The following is a 16,684-nucleotide window of genomic DNA, read 5'->3' on the forward strand; positions in this document are numbered from 1 at the left end:
TAGGTTAGATGAAGATTTACTACAACAAGTTCAGTTCACTTCCGTTCGTTCAGTTTCGGTGTTCCGACGCGTCTTATTCCTAGCGGAGCAAAGAAGGGGTCGGACTCGGACATATGTGTACTTTTTATTCATGATTTTTATTCATGATTAATTTCATTATCTATGAAATTAATTGAATTTTTCACTAAAAAATACATTTACATAAATGTGATTTTCTCTGGAGTTCGGTCCGCTCAGCTCGTCGCTCATTATACGTATTATACGTATATACAAATATGTACCTATGTGGCTACATCCCTGCCCCCTGCCGGCTGCCGTAGAGCATCAAGGATGAAGGCCTATTTTCACGGTGGTGAAATAACTGAACAAAGGTGGCAACAATGTACAACTGAGAGCGGGAACGTGAGGCGTGAGTTCTTTGTTCGTTTGAACTTTGAAATCGTCTTTCCTGTTTAGACGTGCGGTCAGATTCAACATCGGCATTCACAGCCCCTAAGTATTTCAACGATTTGAATTTGTTAAAATTCTAAAATGGGTGATGACGACAATGGAGTACGAGTACGGAACGGGATAATTAATTTAGGAATCGCAAATGAAGGTAGGAATCTAGATTGACATTGATATATTAAATATTTCGTGTAAAATTTAAGTAATTTTATATTTAATATATATAATATAAAAGTAAGTATTTTAAATTTTTATTTGTTCTGACAATCATAGATCACAATTCCCTCTTTCAGTTTTTTAAGATTGAAATCTACGTCAAGAGATTAATCTTTTTATTTTTTTTTATGATGATCAAAAGACCTTTTAAAATTATCCTTTTCAATTATTTAAATGATTGCAACAAATGTAAATCTAAGATGGAAATTTGAAAAGCTCTTATGTACGTTTATTTTTCAATAAAAAAGTTTGAATAAATTTGTTTTGTTTATTTTTATAACATGTTTATAACATATTTACATAATTATTTATTTACATAATTATTTGAAATAAATATAATAATAAAAAGAAAAGTTTCAATTCAAATAAATATAAAAATTCAATAGTTGCTTTAGAGAAAACGTAGATTTTTCTGATGCAATAATACAGACAGATATAGTAGCCTTGGATTTCAAATGACTGGTCAGACCGTAAAAAGCTTATTATACTGATCCATGGGAATTCCTTAATTTAAAAGCATTTTCCATAAATCTATTAGCCACTACAGTTGTGAATTGTTCATCTAATAAAACCTGAAAAAAAGAAAATTTAATTAATTCAATTTAGATAAAAAACTAATTAATAATTCTATTCAATTAATTGTTATAACATCATGAAAACATGTAAATGCAAAAAATCAGCCCTCTAGATATAATAGTTTCTAAATAAAAGCGATAACAACTTTCTAAACCATGCATTCGTATTACCAGGATTTTTTTTAGATTTTTGTTTGTGTTCCCCTAGTGGAAATAATTTGATGTGCCAAACTGTGCCACATATATACCAATTCGAACATTTGGCAATAGCTTGGCATAGCTTGGAATAGTTTGGCACAGTTATGGCACAGTTTGGCACAGTCCTGGCACAGTATGGCACAATTGCCATTTCCACTAGGGTCGTATCTAAAAACTTGTACACCTATGGGACTAATAGTTGGCACAAACATTTACTTTAAGTAGCAATGTATTACATTAGATTCACCTAAAATAATATCATTTTCATTCCCATACTGACAAAGTTGTGTGCATTTTTTTAATTTGTACCAAAATATCAACTTTGTAAACAGTATGGTGATATTTGACTATACTGACATTTATATATTTATAATACTTATATATTTAAATATTATATCAATGGAGGTAAATTTTACCTATAATATATATGCCAGAAAGTGCGGTAACTGGTAGCTGGACCAAATAAGAATGTTGCTGATGGCATTGGTGCAGATAGGATCATCCGTGGTGGCATCATCGTTTGATCAGCAACCTGGCGGATCAGAGCCGTTATTTCTCACCTTTCTGAAGGAGGTTAATCAAAGAGATCTGGCTCCATACCGAGTTGCTCCAAAAAAACACCCATAGGAGTGCGTTTCAAACCAATTGTTGATAATCTTGTTCTTCATGTTTCTCAATCGCAGAGAAGAATGGATAAATATCACTTTGGGGAAAAATAAAATCATCGATTAGACAATTCATTAACAATATGCTTAATCATCTTTAAAAATAAAATTCTTTACCCGAAAAAGGCAATAGGATGCCCACTAAGACGACTAGCAGAGAACCAAGAGTATATAAGTCAAAAAAAATCCAGTGATAAGCATAAGAAGAATACCAGTACCAGGAAAGCGCTTCTTAAAATTATGCACAGCTCTTCCCTCTGTTGACAGATAAGCAAAGGTCAGCAGAACAATGGCTATCAATCCAACAATCATCTTTCCAGTGTGGATCAACCTGCGAAAAACACCTCCATTTACAGAAGATATTTCACTTGAAATAAATAAAGAAAGAAAAGTATAAACAGAGCAGTGACTCACCCCACGAGAACAAAAATGACAACCGCTGTGAAGAAGATGATTTGTGCCAATATATCTCCACATTATCGATAGTTTTTCCAAATTGATAATATTTTTTGCGCAAAACAGGTTCTGTTTCTTGAATAGTGAAGTCGCACAAGTTTTCTTTTTGTATTTTAGCTAAAACAGGACTAAATTCTACATGGTGTACAGCACTTATTCGCTCAGTCCAGCCTAACTGACGAAAAACTCTAAGAATATCTTTTGTCAAAGTACCTCTTCCAGGACCAAGTTCTAAAATTTGAAATGATTTATAATGAATTTTGTTACACTCCCTTAAAATCCACAAACCAACCATTTCTCCAAAAAGCTGGCTTATTTCAAGAGAAGTTGTGAAATCTCCTTTTTATTCACTATGCTATTCATTCGAAAAAGAAAGAGTTTATCTGCGATGTTTGTAAAAAAGAGTTTACTCAGAAAGGAAATCTAAATGTTCATTTAAAATCACATCAAAAAATAAAAAAGTACATTTGCGATATTTGTCACAATGGATTTGTAACGAAATCGCAAGTAAAATCACACATTATAAGTGTACATAACGAGGAAAAAGAATATATTTGTGATATTTGTGATAAACAGTATTCAAGGAAATCTTATCTAACATCTCATTTAAAAACACATACAAATGTATGTAATCATGAATGTAACGTTTGTAAAAAAACCTTCAAAAAAAAGAATATTTAATGACGCATCAGCGCATACATTCAAATGAAAAAAAACATTCATGCAAAATATGTTCAAAATCATTCAACAACAAAAGTAATTACAATAGGCACATACGTTGAAAATTAAATTTACACTAAAACAAGAATCGGGGGGTTGGCAAGCGCAGCGAGCAGGGGGGCGGAGCCCCACTAGTGTATATATATATATATATATATATATATATATATATATATATATATATACGAACATTGATCACGTGACCGGGAGAAGACGAAACGACGAAAGGATGAACGCGATCAGTGAAAAGAAATATTAGTTTGTTCAATCAATTCAGCTTTTCTCGTCAATGAAATAATATTATTATTTGAATCCTTTTGTATGTGAAAGATGAGGTAAAATACGTTAGAAATAAGAAAAAAAATGTATAAATGTCGGTTTAATTACATAATAAAAGATAGAATATATAAAAAAAACGGGAAAATTAATCATTGATACAATTATAAGAGGATATACTCTCCACACGATTTATGGATGGTCCATACACCTGATTGGAGCATTATTTAGCTCTATCACGCACCTGTTAACATCACTGCAGAATAATCCAGTGAAAAATGAAGTCAGGACAAAGCAAAGGAAAAACGAAATGTATGAAGAGACAGAATTACAAGAAGTCAAAGTCATTCCAGTAATTTCTAGACCTATACAACCACCTCCCATTCCACACAGACCACTAAGCATCACTCCAACTAAACCTACTATTCCAGTCGCGAAAAATAAAGGAATATTTTCTTTAAGTTTGGATTAGACATAAATTTCTTAAATGGTTCTGAATGATAAAATGAAAAAATAAAAAAAAAAAAAGAAAAAAATCCCAACTTGTAATTTGATAGTAGGAGGTTTATAAAGCGGCCCTACTGCAATATTTGAGCCCCGAGGATTTACATCGTAAGATGTAATCTTTAAGATCGTTTAGGATTTAGGATCGTTAGGATAGAATAAGGGTAAATAAAACAAACTGAATACTAGAACATTAGATTATTATTATTATTATTATTATTATTATTATTATTATTATTAAATACAATCACAATCGTAACGATGCGGTATTATTGGACCGACAATTACATAGTAATGATCCACGAAAACTTCAATATAAACACGCTTATCACTATTGGTGTACACTTGCAATTCGTAGAAAAATAAACTGCGCAGACCCCAAGTATCTTCGTCAGGACCATAGCTCCCTTCCAGGTAGCCATTGTTGATCGACCGGTTACAACGCCTCCAGGAACGGGCGCATTGCCAATCCTCAAACTGAAAATATACAAACAAAAAAATTATATTATTATTATTATCATTATATAGCCAATATAAATCAAGGGTAATATAACAATACCTACACATATTCGATTGTAGCGACGACAACCCGCTTTAGGAGGAACGGGAGCAGGCAAGTCCTCTCGTTTCGCTCGCTTAACAGCCCTGGTATATTGCCAGTCCTCGAACTGAAAGATAAAAGAAAGACAAAATTGTTTGCAATACTGCTGAATTATTTAAAGGAAATTGAATAATGTATCAAGGACGAATGACATCTTCGTGGATGTCGCAGTAAAACGCTGCGTGTGTAGAGCCCCAGGTAAGCTTGCGAAGCTTGAGCGGATGGTCCGCGTTGTCGAGAATCTCTTTAAGTTGGTCGTCCTTCTCTTGTTCTCGGAAGTTTGAATGCGTTGATGTTTGCTAAGACTTTTCTGACATGTGAGTCGGCTATTGAGGATCGCTCCAGTCAAAGAATGCAGGAGAAGTGAAAGCGTTGATTCGAGACAGGGCGTCTGCAACGTCATTCTCTTCACCTGGGAGATAGTGGATCTCTGTGTTGAACTGGGCGATGTAGGACAATCTGCGCGAGCGAATAGCTGACATTTTGTCATTGTTTTGTTGTAAAGCATAGATCAAAGGCTTATGATCTGTGTAAATTTTGAACTCCGCACCTTCGAGATAGTGGTGGAAGTGTCGGATGGCTTCATAGATGGCTGTTAGCTCCCGGTCGTAGGTGGGGTATTTGATCTGCGCAGGGGAGAACTTCTGGTAGAAAAAGGCAAGAGGAAGCCAAGAGTTGCCTGAGCGTTGCTCGAGGGCTGCTCCCATAGCTGAATCTGATGCGTCTGTGATTAGACGTAGCTCTGCGTTTTCGCTTGGAAAAGCGGTAAAGGAGATGTTCACGAGGTCGTCCATGCATTTTTGGAACACCGCCTCGGCTTCTGAAGTCCACGGAACTGGACGTTTGTCCTTTTTTTTAGCTCCTTTTAGGAATTCGCTGAGAGGACGTTGCGTGTCTGCAGCGTGCGCCAGTAAACGTCTGTAACTGTTCACGAGGCCTAGGAATCTACATAGTTCCTCGATGGTCCGTGGTAGCGGGAATTCCTGAATCGCCTTGACTTTTTCTGGGCTGGGTTTGAAAACATCTGGAGTGATTAGATGGCCCAGAAAAATTAATTGGGTAACGCCGAAACTGCATTTCTCGAGATTAACTTGCATCTAACGGTCCGTTAAGATCTTCTTGATCTGTTGATATTTCTGCCCTCTTGTGAGGGTGTTCAGCTTGAATTGGATGTCGACATGGATGTCTTATGTTAGATATCTCAGGTCGAAGTTAAATCTGGCTTCGTCTTCGTTGACGTTCAGCAGACTGTTGTCTTTCCGCCGCGTTCCTGGGTTTTGGAGCAGATCGCTCCATCCTTGGGGCGGTTTCTTGAGATGACTGTCGTTAGCCGGTCCCGTTGTTGGAAAAAACGTCTATCCGCCGTTCGCTCCACGGCCGAAACCACCCGCCGTAGTGCTGGGCTGTTGGCCGAACAGAAAGACGCTGTCGTGTTGCTGGTTGAACCCTGACGCCAAGTTGGCTGAGTGTGTCTTCACGCAAAATTTTATGCTGATGCGTCGTTGACCGCTGCGAATGATGAAGGCGCCGGTGTCGGTGGCTTCACGCAAAAGAAAATTCCTCGACGAAGGCTTCCACGTTGCACGACTGGGAAGTCGCGGATGTGAGTGTGCGCCTGCGTGCCAGCACGCACACTTTGTTGCGCAACGTCAATGCAACGATACTTGATACTTGATACTCCATACTCAATACTCAATTTCACCGTTCCACACTTGTTCGTCCGTTCCGCTTATGCTTCTCCCATCTATCGAACCTCGACTCTTAGTTTTTAGGTTATATTTAAAAAAGAATGTTTAAAGTTTGTTATAAACAAAAAAATTTATGTGAAAAATGAGAGATTAAGTAACTAACTAATCTCAGTCATTGTACTTTAAGTATTATACAATGTAAGCATCATTACTAGCAGTAATGAAGTATGTGATACGTCAAGAAGTACAACTTTATGTATAAGTAGTTACCGCACTTTTAAAAGTTAGTAATAGTAAAAGTATTTAAATTATGACGGGCGATACTCGCACTCGTCATATTACCCAGCATGCTCCTCTTACTATTATTCTATTATTCTTATCATTTGTACATTGTATATACAGAACATTGTTACCGCTACAAGCAACGAGGATGAGCCGAGAGCCACACGGTTTTGGGTGAGTAGAGTGGGGGAAGAGAGAGAAAGAGAGCACTGGCGACACGCGACTCGAGTTCGACTCGATACGTTTCGTCCAGCGAGAGATACTCTTCAGCTATCGCGAGCTGTATCCGAGCGCTTAGTTGAGAGAAGTCTAAGAGTGTGTACGAGAGCGTGCGTAACGACCTTGCGACCCGCGTTGTCTGCCGCCGTTCGAGAGGATGCCTCCACTGCGTCCCGCTGCCTAGAGGGAATTCGCCCGATTGTGTGTGTGTGCGAGACCGAACCTGCCCGACTTTTGTAAGTACCAGCTCTCTCTCTCTCTCTCTCTACCGCACCGGTATTCTGCTCACCAGCACTCGGCCGCCCTCCCGCTTTCGAGGTACCTGTGCGTTCCCTCGCTCGGTTGCGAGGCTGTACTTTCTATACCTTATCTGACTTAATCAGTGTCTTAAATTATTTACTGCGTTACCCTGCCTTCGCTAATAGTTCCTACGCTTGCTTAAGGGGTCTGAAAGTCAATTCAAATCTAGATTTCGCGCCACAAAATAGCAGACGACAAAAATAACTAATTTGCTTATAACAAACAATAAAAGCAAAATTACGAAAAACCAGGAGATAGTTGACCTCCGGTACGCAATTATCTATCATTTTACAAAGTTTCAAGTTATTATAACAATATGTCTCAGAGAAAAGCTTGAAAAATGCATTTTTTTTATATTTTTCAAGCTTTTCACCCCGCCGCCTCCGCGAGTAGATAGGCTATAGGCATACCAAAACATAGGCATACTAAAACACCCCCTCTCCTCTCAGAGTGTTTTGGTACCCGATGGAAGAGTAGGGATCCCCTCTCTCTCGCCAAGATACTAAAACACCCTCTCTCCTCTCAGAGTGTTTTAGTACCCGATGAGAGAGTGGGGATAATTTTCCTCTCTCTCTATTATGTTTTGGAATGCCTATAACGTTCTCTACTTTTTTTAATTTTTAAAATTTTTTATTTTATTTTACAGTTTATGCTGATAGAACAATTTTATGAGTTTGACCTTGTGCAATGCACAGGTCGTATTATAGCTTGTATTATGATTTGTGCATACTGTGACGCACTTAAAAGATGGTTTTGACGGATAGCCATACTGTTCAATATTGTGAACAGGAAATTTGAATCGTTGAAGCCATTTCTGTTTTAATGCACCCATTACAAAAATTTTTGATGCATCATGTAAAGCGTCACGAAGCAAGTTTCCGATTTGAGAGTAGTCATGTCCATCCGTTTTCCACCTGATGCCATGATAATTATGTTTGAGCCATTTGTTTTCCCTTTGCATTTTGTCTGAGAGTTTTTTCCATGAGAAGGGATTTTTGAATGTTAGAACAATAGGATCTGCACTATTTTCCTCGAGAGGTATGATTGCTAATTCCTTTAGAATATAGTCTTCTTCGGTTTGCTTGAAACCAGTCATGTCTACTGCATATTCCATTTTCCGGTGCAGCCTAGACGAGCTTCTTGACATTTCCACTGATAGGATTGTACTGAACGATGCCATCGTGTAAGATTAGGCAGTATGCTGAAGTGTTAGCAGGAAAATCTTTTTTAGCCTCAAACTCCAGACGTACATCGACAGGAACGATAACTATGAGTGGTTCATTCTTGATGAACATAGGCTTTGTCAGCAATGGCTGCGGATCTCTTCCATAGTATGATTTTTGAAAATTAGCATACATATCATAGAGAATTGCATACTGATTGTTATATATGTCGAGATTCATATTGTTGTATGGATAATATTGTGAATTTAAGAAAAGTTTCACATTACTTATATCACAATGATCAAATCTACTGGCATTTGCAGTTCTTGCAGCTTTTTTTCTCTTTGTTTGTAGTCCGAGAATTACAAAACGAGGTTTCTCCAATTGATTTGAAGTTTTCACTGTCCAGACGTGTTTATTCGTGGTTGGAAGAAGAGGATATTCAAATATCTCCCAAGAACGAAAACACATAGAGATGGGGTTATCCTTACCAATGAAATTCAATAGCTGGATTTTTTGTTTATCTGATGCAATAACATATGGCATTAACCATTCTATCTTTGTTATTTTTACTTCACAATCTTCATAAGTAGTTACGTCAGATGATGTAGTTCCATTCTGGATTATTGCATTTAAGTCGCTTCTCGATCTTGTAAGTATGAGCTCATGCTTCATTATTAACTATAATTTTTTTATAGTCTTCTGCAAAGCCCAAGATCATACTCAGCGGAATCGCTACGTCAAAGTTTCCCTTTTCATCGACAAACGTTTTGGTATCTTCTTCATCACCAAGCCAGCCTGCGTTTTCTAGCATGTTATTCTGATTCGAGTTAAATGAAGTCCATCCTTTCATAACACTGCTCAGACCGACATTTTTACTTTTATCTATCTCCACAGCATTAAACTCATAACGAATTTCATCAAACAGATGACAAATGCCATTGTTCCCGAATTTAGTTTTAGTTGGTGCTGTTAAACCCTCTTTTAGTTTCAATTTTCCACATACATGGATAGAACTACGCGATGGTAAGAGGCATAGATCTCGATGTTGTATAGAAATACGAATTTCATCACTATTATCAAAGCTTAATGATGAGTATGGTTGATGAGCGTGTACCTCGTAATGAGCAATAGACTCATCGAAGACGACACCTGATTGAATGCTTAGAATTTCGTCCATTTTTCTGGAAGCAGCAAAGAATTATACACGTGAATTTTTTCCACGAACTTTTAGTTCTAGGCTTTTCAGAAACTGAATGCTCTTCCGTGTTAACGGTTTGAGTTTCTTTGGTCGACTGATGACTGGTTGACATGATGGCTGACTTATATATGTTCCAGAATTGTAAACGATACCCATTATACAGATTTGATGTGAAGTCTAATAGTAATTTCCTCTCCTCGAAAATTCACCAAATTTCCGTCCTGATCTACAATTCGAATTTGTAGATGATCTATGCACTTGACACTGAGTGGTAGATATATCACATGAGAGTTCTATATATACACTTCTAAGATTTTATATCCTGGAGGCACTCTGGGAAAGAACTCATGGATTGTATGAACTTTCTTATTATTGATGTAAGCACCTGCAGTAATGTTGCACTCCACTCTGAGTGCATTGATTCTCAATATTTTCACAGGTAAATCAGAGCTGTGTTGAATGTTCTCTTTGAGAATGCGAGGAGCGAAGCCAAGGAGACGGCCTATTGAATCGCGAGGTTTGAGATCTATCTGATGACTGCAGAGAATTTCACTTCTGAGAGTATTGTTGTTAGCTTTCAAAGAAAATTCAATTCCTTTGGATTTCAAAGTTTCTTGTAAAAATTGATTTATAGCATCAATTTCATAGCTGCCCGTAGGGATAGTGATAATATTATTTTTGCTCAAATGAAGTTTATTATTTGAATGGTCAACATTAGGAATAGAGTTGAATGTTAAAAGTTCAACTAATCCCAAGACAAAATTTTTATGCTGTGGTAGTTCAATCGAAGGACAATATTGGGCTTCTAAGACAGATGAGTTTCCTGAGAGACTCAGAGTGAAGCTATCTTCCATGACTGATCGGATGCTAATGAATCTATTCGTCTGCGAACATCTCTTTTATAGTCTCCCAGCTAAGAAGTAGAGACAAAGATGACCACATATAAATGAGTCAAAATTTTGATATCTTTTGTAATTGTATTTCACTTCCTTCACGTTAAAATACATCATGAGATTCTTGGGAGGTTTGAGATCACCAAAATTATCGAAATCAGGTCCACGTTTGCGATAGCAAACCCAGTGAGTGCCTCTATTTTGAAAATCGTCCAAGTTTACCACAGCTGTTTCATTACGCCATGGACCATGAAGTGGTAGATTACTTCTCATGAAAACACCACGGAAATCTGAAATTTTCATCATATGAGCATATTTTTTTAGATCGTAGTCAGTCAGTGCACGATTTGGCAAAGTTAAATCGAAGTTTTTTTTGTCTACTGACTCGATGACCACGACCGATATGAGGTTTCATAAATAATCCCATTCCACTTTTATAGGGTTTAAGATGAATACCTTTGCCTAAAGCAATAGCTTCTATGGTCTCGTTATGCCTCTTACTTTCTTCATAATTTTTCTGCGCAGCTTTAGCATCATTAACTGCTTTAGCTATTCCAGCAGCACCTCCTGCTAGAGCACCGGTGGCACTTAGTCCTGCGAACAATGGAATGAGAAAAGGAAGAACTCCACCAATTTTTGATGGAAGCGGCAAAACACGTGGAATGATAACTTTTTTCTTTCCACCTACACTTTTAACAGCTTGACGTGCACCCTTCAAGGCTGATTGAATAACCTTGCGAGAACTTTTACTTGTTGACATTGATTTTATATGTACTCGCTCTCTTGCCTGTAAGACTCCGATGTGATCGGACGTGCCGACTACTGGCCACAAGCCAGACTAATAAATAATACAATATATTATCATTATCTAACCTCAGTCTTTTTTATTTATTCATTATTCAAACAGATTGCTTAAACTATTTTCACATGAAATTAAGTGCTTTACCACAAACCTTTTCTCTACCGCCAGCTAGAAAAAAAGGATATTTTCCTCATCTATTCAATACTTTAGATAATCAAAATTATGTTGGGGCTTTATCCAAAGCATCGTTTTACGCGCCTAATGCCATGTCGACGTCTGAGAGGGAAAAGTTTATTGTATTGTCTGAGGAGAACCGAAATACTTATGAGTTTGATTTTCAACGTGAAATACTCGATTATTGCCGTATGGATGTGGAAATTTCATGACTTGCATGCATGGTTTTTCGGAAAATTTTCATTAAATGCGGGAATACTTGTCCGTTTACAGAGGCAACGACCATAGATTTTGCATGCTCCATTGTGTATAGAAAAAATTTCTCACGAGAAAAAACTATCGGTATCATTCCAGCATGTGGATATCGACGCGCTGTTAATTATTCGCAAAAGTCAATACAGTGGTTGTTACAGTGTGAACGTGAGATTGTTCTGGAAATCAAACACGCGGATAGAGCACGTGAATTTATGCTTCTAGAAGGGTTTCGTGTAGATGGCTATTTACCTCCGGAAAATGATAATGCTAAAGGTATTGTCTTTGAATGTCAAGAATGTTACACACACGATTGCCCTATTTGCTTTAATAAACGAAGAGATAAAATAATGTCATACGGTAGAACATTCAAAAAATAAAAGCCCTGGGTTACGAAGTTTAAGAGATATGGGAATGTACTTTTGATCAGATAAAAGCAGAGAATCGCGGAATCTACGAATATGTACACAGCATCCTCTTATAAGTCGTATAACGTTGAATCCGCGCGATGCTTTTTTGGAGGTAGAACGGAGAATATAGTTACTTATTACGCGATCGGAAATAACGAAAAAATTCAATATACAGATATATGCTTTCTTTATCCGTACGTGTGTAAAAGCGGTCGATTTCCCGTAGGACATCCGCGAATTTTAATTGGTGAAGACTGCAACGAATTAACGCAGGGGAATAACAATAATCTCAATAATATTAAAGGAATAATTTAATTGAATGTAGTATCTTACCACCGCGCGACCTGCACATTCCACTCTTACCAATTAAAATGCTCGGACGGCTTCTTATTGCTCTTTGCCGTTCATACTGCGAAGAAATGCAGAAGTGTGACTACAATCACGAAGACCCAAAAATGCGTGAATTCACGGTCACCTGGGTTGCTGATGAGTGAGATGCCGAATACGTAAATACTTTCTTAAAAATCAAGCAAAAGGCTAGCGGATGGTCCTCATGGTGTACTGGCGAAGCAACTAAATTACAATACATTGAACAGTATGGACTCGATGAGGGTATAACTTTGGATAAAAATAATATCGAAAAAAATTCAGGGTTACGAGCTGTTCCTAAGCTCTGCTTAAATTCGGTTTGGGGTAAGTTTGGACAACGGAGTAATTTGAAACAAACTGAAGTTGTTAAATCACGTGAAACTCTTTTAAAACCTCTTACTTGTCCGGAAAGAGATGTTAATGATATACTTGCAATTAATGATGAGATACTGTGCGTGAATTAGCAATACAAGGATGAGGCTGTCACTACTGCCCCGCATACGAGTGTCGTGATTGCGGCTTACACCATAGCTCAAGCGCGTTTAGAACTATATAATTACTTGAGAAGGTCAAGTGATCGTGTTCTTTATTATGACACAGATTCTTGTATATTTGTTTCGCATGACGATGCTCCGCATGAGGATAAACTTTTTATTAGCTCTTGCGACGTTGCAAACGTCGCAGCCGCGTCGAGACGATGAATCTCGTTCGATGCGGCCAAGCCCTGAGTGCGCGGAAGAAACAAGCGAGTCGACGTGTTGTTGACGGCGCCGGCCTGTCCTCAAGTTCGGGGAACGGGCTAGCTAACCGTCATCGTCGACGCGAAAGTGAGCATCGTTGGCGCGAGAGCGAGCCTCGTCGGCGCGCGCGCTGAAAGGTCCTTCGCATGTCGCGAGCCAATCAGCGGGCGCCGATGCGCGGCTTGCTATCCGCGCGGACTGGCAGCCAATCGGGAGCCAGCAAGAAGCGCGGGCCCGACGAGCACGAGAGGAGAGTGAGCGCGAGAACGAGCGGGGAAATGAGAGAGTTCTCTCACGACTGTCGACGGAGCACGTCGACGTTTGTGAGAGTTGAGTGCGTCCTCCTCTGGTTGTCGACCCGAGGTCGACGACTAGAGGAGATTGGGAGAGTCTCCCAAGAGTGTGCGAGAGTGCGCGTGTGTTTCAGGTGCAGCGCGGCACTAGGAAGTGCCAACGCCCGGACGAGCCAGCGACCATCCTGAGGAGAGGAAGGAGGCCAGCCAGTCCGCCACCAACATCCAAAGGACCAGAGCAGCCCGCAACATCGGCGTGGGAGAGCCGAAGCCGCCAGCCGCCATCAGGTCCGGGAGGAGTCCCGGAGACGACGACGGGAGCACCGACGGACGTCCACCGGAAGCCGAGGGAAGAGAGCGAGTAAGAGAGAGAGAGAGAGAGAGAGAGAGAAAGCCGTGAGTGTGAGAGAGAGAAGAGTGAGTGAGACGAGAGAGTGGTGTGCGGTGCGGGCGCACACCTCGACGTCATCCACGCGCGGCGTCGAGCCAGCGTGCGCGAGAGTGAGAGAGAGAAGAGTGAGTGAGACGAGAGAGTGGTGTGCGGTGCGGGCGCACACCTAGACGTCTTCTGCGCGAGGCGTCTAGCCAGCGCACGCGATAGAGAGTGAGAGAGAGAGAGCAAGAGAGAGAGCAGTGCGAGGAGACGTGCGTGTGTGCAAGAGAGCGCGAGCGAGAAAACCCTAGCTGCACGGAAGCAGCAGGTTGGGCTTGCCACAAGCGAGAGGCATAGCCCGCACGCGATAGAGAGAGAGAGAGAGAGAGAGAGCCAACCGTCAACAGACTGGACCTGAGAGCGCGCCAACATAAGCCCTGCGTGGCTACATTGTGCGCGGGAGGCATCATTGCCACCGCGTTGTAGGGAAGGGCTGGGCGAAATATAAGAGCAATAAAGTGATAATCATTGTGTGATAATTTTCCCCTCTCCCTAGCGTTCTCCCAAATGTGACGATCGCGTCGAATCCCACGAAACAAGAAAAATCCTAGCGCATGCGAGGCGTTAGGTGTTGCGCACCTGTGTTGGGAGGCACAGCGTCGCACTCTAAACTAGGTAATATGACAGATGAACTTTGTGGCTATGGTAAGAATACGTATATAAGTAATTTTGTTTCGGGAGGACCAAAGTTTTACGCTCACACAGCTGTAACACAAAATAAAGATGATAAAATTGAATGTTGTAAAGTAAAAGGTATCCCATTAAACTTTTCAAACTATGTAAAAATTAATTTTGATAGCATTAAGAATTTGATTAACGATGCCTTTGCAAATGAAGATCACGAATCTGAAAAAATGATGGATGTAGTAAAATACGCTTAAAATTCAAAGCTATCAGAAGAACCAAAATGCATGAAGTTGTAACGCGTGAAGAATCGAAAACATGTTGTGATCGATTGAAAAAATGACGATACCTTACATCACGTAAGTCTCTACCTTTTGGATATAAGAATAATAACTTTTTGGATGTATTTATTGTAAATAAAAATAAACACAAATTTTTATATAATTTCCTTATTTTCCATTTAAAAGATCCCTAACACATTTTTATATCCTCAGTATAGCTTCTATCATCGAAGAGAACGATTCTTATGGAAATTTAGCTCATTCTAACGCATAATTCAGCTTACTCGCGGTGTTATTTAGCTTGTTGGACACGATTATCAGCTTAAACAACGGTAATAACAGCTTGTGATTCAGCACACGTAAAATTATCTTATTTTTACGTATGACGCGCCGCCGCCGCCGACCGTCCGCTTGTAGCAGTGATTTTTGCTAGTACGTATCTAAAATGGATACGCGTTTTAAGCACCCGTTTACTTGTATTGTAAGTGGCCCAACGGGATGTGGTAAAACAGTCTTTGTCAAACGGTTTCTTAAACATCTACCGCTTATGTGTAATGCAACTTTCGATCATATACTTCTCTATTACGCAGAGTGGCAATCTATGTACGAAACAGACTTTATACCAGGAGGTAGTATAAACAGCAAAAAGAAAATTGTTGAATTTCACGGGGGATTACCTCAGCCTTCACACTATTCAAACGATAATGATAGGAAAAAATTATTGATTATTGATGATTTGATGAGAGAAGCTTCGAACAATGTTATTCTCGATCTATTTACAAAGGGTAGTCATCACAAAAATTTAAGCTTAATTTTTATTACACAAAATCTTTTTTACAAAAGAGCTGGACAGGTGATATTTTATTGAACGCTCATTATCTCGTTATTTTTAAAAATCTACGAGATCGTTCTCAAATTCAGTATCTTGCACGTCAAGTAATGTTACGTCAATGCTCATGGATATCTTTTGCTAGATTTAAAGCAGCCCACTAGCCAAGAATTTCGTTTCAGAACCTGTATTTTTCCCGATGATAGGTTGCGCTACGTGTATGTGCCGAAAAACAAGTTTCGATAAATGTAGAACATAGTGTAGCTGAAGCATCAGTCTGAGGCGAACAATGGCGTGGAAAGCATCAAAGCAAAAAGTTAGAAGAAGGATAGGTAGAAGACAACATTGTGGTGGTGGTACTGATGCTGTTGCTGCTGATGCTGACAATACAGAGTGCGGCTGTCTATCTAAACATTTTACAAAAGAGTGTGTAGCAATACTGAATGCTTTTTGTCACGCTGACGGACAGCAACGTTTAGCCTTAATTCGCTCAGCAGACAAAAAACTCATCAAAAGTATATGTGAGTGTGCGTTAAATGTGTTACGAGGTGCTGTAAAAATTAAAAATTCTCACAAATCAAAGTTAAGTAAAGAAACATAAAAACATTTTGCGTAAATTATTGAATAAGAGAAGTGGTAATAACAATAATAATGCGAAAGAGTGGAAGAAAAAGAGACGGGTGATTATTCAAGACGGTGGAGCTTTTTTACCTATGTTACTTGCGACTATAATTGGCGCACTAGTGTCAAAGTTATTCGGTAGTTCTAAAAGTTAAGTATGGAGCGTGCACATAAAATAAGCATATGACCGTATAATGAAAAATCAACAACAACCACAACAACATCAGACAGATGAATCAAGTAATGGTTTGGAACAGCCGAGTGTGCAAACAAAAGGTGATAACTTATCACGTCTCGATGCTGAGATGGATAATATACTTTTTTCAAAAAGTATTACAGATGAAAGAGAAAAATGTCAAAGGTATTTACAAATTTTAATAAGGTATCTTCATTTTAAAACTTTAGAACGTCATGATGACAAAATTTATGACAAAAGTGTCAAGAGCGTCGTA

General features: G+C 38.9%; 1 pseudogene; it reads right to left on the reverse strand.

Annotated features, from left to right (window-relative positions):
* Positions 1-2,010: 2,010 nt before the first annotated feature.
* Positions 2,011-2,852, reverse strand: LOC116417961 (annotated as a pseudogene).
* Between the last annotated feature and the right edge of the window lie 13,832 nt (positions 2,853-16,684).

The sequence above is a fragment of the Nasonia vitripennis genome (assembly GCF_009193385.2).
Source record: "Nasonia vitripennis strain AsymCx chromosome PSR unlocalized genomic scaffold, Nvit_psr_1.1 chrPSR_random0001, whole genome shotgun sequence".
Taxonomy (NCBI): Eukaryota; Metazoa; Arthropoda; class Insecta; order Hymenoptera; family Pteromalidae; genus Nasonia; species Nasonia vitripennis.